Genomic DNA, 6,337 nt, shown 5'->3' on the forward strand with positions numbered 1-6,337 from the left:
AATAAAGATGACAGTAATGACACTGGTCATGATGATTTTTATTATAATAATAACAGTAATATAATAATAGTATTGAAAATAATGGACATCAGCTTTAATACCAAATATGAATTACTGTAAGCAGAACGCTCCTGTCCAGCTTTTTTTAATTTGTCTTTTTTATGAGGGATGAAGTTATTTCAGCAAAGCTTATCATGTCGCTGTGTTTTAAAGTGATTTGGTCATCGAGATTTGTATTATATATATTTTTTTACCTTCATATATCGACCTCTATTAATCTGTATATGTACGCATGTATTGTAGTCATATATATATATATATATATATATATATATATATATATATATATATATATATATATATATATATATATATATATATATATATATATATATATATATATATATATATATATATGCATAAGCCGAGCAGCCTCAGCAGTGCACAGGAGCACCTTCAGGATGGCCGCGTAGGCTGTGGGAGCTCCACCCCCAGGGCTGTGGAGGCTGTGAAGGGGAGCCGCGCCGGGAGCCGTTTGTTGCGGGGAGCAGCGAGGGAGGCTGAACAGTTCTTGGTGTTGATTCGATCGATGGAAGGATCAATATATGACGGGGCGAGAATGATGTCGGGATGACGTGGTGGTGGTGGTGGTGGTGACTGTGATGGTGGTGAGTGTAACAGTGGTGGTGGTGGTGATGCAGAGGAGGCGGTGGGGATGCAGGGTGGGCGTGCTGGCGGGCGGATGTTAGCAGGTGGGTGTGCGGGGTAAGCAAGTGGGTCTGTTTGCAAGTAGGTGCCTGGCCAAGTGGGTGCTAAACCAAGCTGTCGTGTTGCGGGGAGGATTGGATTCTTAAAAGGTGGAGTGTGCGCTAGGGAGGCGGTGCGGCGGGAGGGGGGTGTAGCTGTGTGTGTGTGTGTGTGTGTGTGTGTGTGTGTGTGTGTGTGTGTGTGTAACGCTGTGAGATGGAGAGGGAAGTAAAGTGTGGGAGGGGGGAGGAAGGGAGAGAAGGAAGGAGTGAGTGAGTGACTGTGTGGGTGAATGAAGGAGTGAAGGAGTGGGCGAGAAGTGCATCCAAAGACATAATGAAGTAGAGTCCTTGAGCCTTCCCCTTCATCCACCTCCCTTACACCCCCTTCATCCACCTCCCTCACTCCGGTAGCAGTAGTAGTCGTCGTCCTCCAGCGGGGAAGTAACACTCGGGCTGTAGCGGCGAACCATCCTTTTTGGGAACCGGTTAAAAAGAGTGGGCAAAATTTTCGTACTCGTAAGAAATGGTGGTGTTGGCGTTGGGCGGGGGCGCGCGTGACTGGGCATGCTGCTCCCGCCATCACAGACTGCTTGGCGCCATACGATAAGATACCTCGCGTTCAGACACTCCTCCGCGGCCCCGGCTTCGTCTCCATCACCGCTACACACTCCCCCCCTTCCCGGCCACTCCCTCCACCACTCACCCACTTAACCGAGCGTCACACTCACTCCCCGTCACCCCTCTGCTATACTAAGGTAGATTCCGGGTGATTCTACAGCGGAAAACTCGCCCTCACCCTCAGTGCTGGAAACGAACGCCGCGCTCCTGGAGACATTTCGACTCGTAGTCATGAATATTTCCTCATTTAGGTTTCATTGTTTTTAAGGGCGTGAGTGTTTGATTTTTGCCAGGCTTCCTATTTCAAGGGGACGTAAAAATGAGTCATAGTGATGTATGCCAACCATCCTCAACCGGTTTACGAGGGGAGGTGGGGAGGAGAAAAGAGGAGGATAAAAAGGAACAGACACGGGTTGGAAAGAACGTTGACTTGCCGGTAAAAGGAGAAAGAGTAAGAGTGGGAAGGAGGAGAGAAACGGAATGAGGAGCTGGAAGAGAAGGGATACTAGGAAGGAGGAAATAAGGAAAAGTTGACTTGGCGGTAAAAAGAGAAAGAGTAAGAGTGGGAAGGAGGAGAGAAACGGAATGAGGAGCTGGAAGAGAAGGGATACCAGGAAGGAGGAAATAAGGAAAAGTTGACTTGGCGGTAAAAGGAGAAAGAGTAAGAGTGGGAAGGAGGAGAGAAACGGAATGAGGAGCTGGAAGAGAAGGGATACTAGGAAGGAGGAAATAAGGAAAAGTTGACTTGGCGGTAAAATGAGAAAAAGATGGAAGGAAGGCTTGAATGAAGGAAAGGAGACAGAAAAGGATGAAAAAGAGTAAAAATGAAAAAAAAACGAGAATTAAAACGAAGAAAAAGAAAAGAAGGGGGAGTAGAAGAAAGGTGGGGAATTAGGAAAGAAGGCAGAAGAAGAAGAAGAAAGTAATATTGGAAAAAAAGAGAAGAGAACAAGGAGCTAGAGGAGAAAAAGGATGAAAAGTGTGAAATAAAAGAAGGAGACGGAGAAGAAAGGAAGGAGGTGGAGGATGTAAATGTAATACAAGAAGAGGGTACAAATATAAGGTGTAGAATGAAAAGAAAAGAATCAAGGAGAGGGAAAAGAATAGTAAATAGTATGTAAATGAGGATAAGAGTATCTGGATAACAAAGAGAAATGTCTATCCTGACTATTGATGTTTTCAGTTCTACGATGTGAAGCAAAATACATAAATCAATTGAGAGAAAGCTTAATTATTAGGAGCCAGAAGAAGTTGACGAAATCTTAAGGTAAATTGCAAGGAAAATGAATAACGTTCAGAATAGATGAAAGGTAAGAAACATGTGAAAGTGAAATTATAGGTAAATTTAATTAACTGATAAAATAAATAACCAAAAATGTTTCTGATGGTGTAGTAAGTTATAGGAAGAGCTGCAAGATATGAGAGAGAGAGAGAGAGAGAGAGAGAGAGAGAGAGCATACCCTACCAGCCCATTAATCATAGAGATCGTTGGGAGAGATACGAGAGATGAGAGACAGAAGTGGAGGAGGAGAGTATGTGAGAAACTCTCTCTCTCTCTCTCTCTCTCTCTCTCTCTCTCTCTCTCTCTCTCAGGTCACAACGTCCGTGTTATTGATTTCATTTTTTCTTCATTCGTTTCTTTTCTTTTTTCTTTTTCTTTTTTTGTTTGCTCTTCCTCGCGTCCTTCGTTTTTTTTTTTGTCTCGTTTCTTTTTCCGATATTTGTGTATTTCTGTTTCCTCACTTTCGTCGTTTTCTTATTGTTCTTTTTTTCTTTCTTCTTGCCATCTCTTTCCTTCACCAGCATCATAATTTTCTTGTTCTTGTTTGTTGTTTTTCTTTCTTCTTCCCATCCTCTTTCCTTCCTTCACCCGCATCATAACTTTCGCTTTCTTGTTTCTTTGCTTGCCTTTGTTCTTCTTCTTTTCTTCTTCCTTTTGACTTTATTTATTTATTTGTTATTTTCATTATCGGTTTTACACTCAGGAGTCGTTTCTTTGAGGCTGAGTTAGTTTGGCTTTCGTAATTTTCATTCCTTCAACCTCCTCGTTCTATCATTTTTCTCTTCTTCAGTTTTTCTACTCTCCCTCCTCCTCATCATCATCCAATTCTTCATCTTCCTCTTCCTTTCGCTATAATGTGCTCCTCTGTATCTATCTATTTTTGTATTATCCTTATCTTATGTTTTATCAATCTATCCTTTTTCTTCTTTCACCTGACTGATGTTACCTCCTTCTCCTCCTTCTCAACCTCCTCCTCTTGCTCTTCCTCATATTCATCATCCAGTTCCTCTTCCTCCTCCTTCATTCCGTTCTGCTTGTCTTCGTAGCTTTCATCCATCTCCACTTCCTCCTCCGCCTCCTTCCCCTTCTCCTCCTCCTTCTCTTCATCGTTTTCTTCCATCCACCTCTTAGTTCTCATCCTTCTCCTCTCCTTCCTCCTCCTCCCTCCGCTTCCTTATCCTCGTCTTCCAAGCTAAATTAATCCTTCTTTCCCGGTATTACGTCGGCGACTGAGCGATGAGTCTTCCTCGTACATCCGATAATGAACGTTGCTTGGACAAATATCGGGAAATAGTTGATAGTCGCCGATTTGTTGGGTGTTCGTTGTCCTTGGGCGTCGCTGCTGAGGCCAAAATTAGGTCCTCCCGAAATGCTGATAAGAAGTGAGAAAGAAAGAGAATATTTAAAGAGAAACTACGTAACTTCTGGAACTTTGTATTGAAGAGGAAGAAAGCTAAAGACGAAGATGAAAGAAGAAAAAAAAATAAAGCAGATAAGAAGTGAGTGAAATAGTATTTAGAGAGATGCTACGTAACTTCTGGAACTTTGAATTGAAGAGGAAAAAAACTGATGACAAAAAAAAAGAATCAGGTCTCCTAAAATGCAGTTAAGAAAAAGAAGTGAAAGGAAGAAAATATATAGATAGAAACTAACTTCCGGAACTTTGAATAATTGAAGAGAAAGAAAACCAAAGATAAAAATGAAAGAAGAAGGAGAAATAAAAAAAACTAAGAAAATGATAAGAATGGAAGTGAATGAAAGAATATACAGAGAAAAATCAAACTTCTGGAACTTTAAATAATTGAAAACAACGGAAGCTAAAGACAAGAATAAGAGAAGAAAGAGAAATTAGTATAAAGAGTATGATATAAATGTGTTCTTTGGAAATAATGTTAATGCTAAGAGTGTTGATCAGGTTTCCCACAAAAACAGAATAAGTTGTTAAGAGAAAAAGAAGTAAGAGGAAAATATTGGGAAAAAAAATTGGCTTCTGGAACTTTGAATACAAGGCGAAGACTGCTAAAGACTTAAAAAGAAGCTGAAAAATGGAACTGAGAGAAAGAACGGTGTTGGAAAATCTAACTTCTGGCATTTTGAACTGAAGAGAAAGAAAGGTAAAGAAAAAAATGAGAAAGATAAGATAAGAGAAAGAGAATAAGAAAAAGAATACTAAAGACTAAAAAGAAGATAAAATATAGAACTGAAAGAATATTGTTGGAAAATCTAACTTCTGGCATTTTGAACTAGAAAGAAAGCTCAAGGAAAAAAGAAGATAGAGAAAACAGTCACTCCGTCCTTGTGCAAAACGGTATAAAAGTGATCTTTGGAAATAATGATGATGATGGTTAGAGGGTTGGTCAGGTCTTTCAATAAAACAAACACAAGTAAGTAAGAGAAGTAATGTTAATAGAAAAACTAACTTGTGGAACTGTGGATAACTGAAGGGAAAGAGAACCGAAAATAAAGATGTAAGAAGGAAGAGAAATGAAAAAGGAAACAAGCAGATAAGAAAATAAGTGAGAGAAAGAATATTGATAGAAAAAACTAACTTGTGGAACTGTGGATAACTGAGGAGAAAGAGAACCGAAGATAAAGATGAAAGAAGGAAGAGAAATGAAAAAGGAAACAAGCAGATAAGAAAATAAGTGAGAGAAAGAAGATTGATAGAAAAACTAGCTTGTGAAACTGTGGATAACTGAGGAGAAAGAGAACCGAAGATAAAGATGAAAGAAGGAAGAGAAATGAAAAAGGATAAAAGCAGATAAGAAAATAAGTGAGAGAAAGAAGTTTGATAAAAAAAACTAGCTTGTGAAACTGTGAATAATTGAAGAGAAAGAGAACCAAAGATAAAGATGAAAGAAAGAAGATAAATGAAAAAGGAAAAAAGCAGATCAGAAAATAAGGGGGAGAAAGAATACTGATAGAAAAACTAACTTTTAGAACTTTGAATAACTGAAACTAACGAAGGCTAAAGACAAAAAGAAGAAAGAAAAATCAGTCACTTAGTCCTTGAACAAAAACTAAACAGTATAAATATGTTCTTTAATGATAACGTTTTTTTGGCTTCATAAAATACATTCTTTCACTCCTCGCTCTGTCATTTAATCTTCTCATCTTATTTTCATTCTTTCACTTCTTCGTTCTCTCATTTTATCTTTTCTTATTTTCTTTATTTCACTTCTCCCTCTATCATTTTCTCCGCTTCTTTTCCACTTTTCTTTCTCCTCTTCGTCGTTAGTTGGTTAGTGGGGCGAGATTTGTAAGAAGATGTACTGTAAGGCAAGCAGTAAGTCAGGGGCGTTGGTATTCAGTCAGTCAGTCAGTAAGTCAGTCAGTCAGTTAGTAGAGGGATATGCGACCCGCCAGTCTCCACTACAACCACCACCACCCCGCCAAGTCCCTCCCTCCCTCCACCTCTCCATGAGTTTCTGAATAATTTTGAATCGGATCTGGTCAGGTGGAGGAGGGCGGATGAGAGAGAGAGAGAGAGAGAGGCCCTTCCTCTATACCTCTTTATTAAAACGTCCCCATCCTCTCTCTCTCTCTCTCTCTTCTTTCTCTTTTTTCTTCTTCTTCTTCTTCCGTCACCTCTTTTTCTCATTCTTCCCTTCCGTTTTAGTTCATTCTTCTCTCCCTTTTTTCTCATAATTCCTCTTTCTCAATCTTCCTTTCTTCCCTCTTTCTCTTT

This window comes from Eriocheir sinensis, chromosome 40, assembly GCF_024679095.1.
Source record: "Eriocheir sinensis breed Jianghai 21 chromosome 40, ASM2467909v1, whole genome shotgun sequence".
NCBI lineage: Eukaryota > Metazoa > Arthropoda > Malacostraca > Decapoda > Varunidae > Eriocheir > Eriocheir sinensis.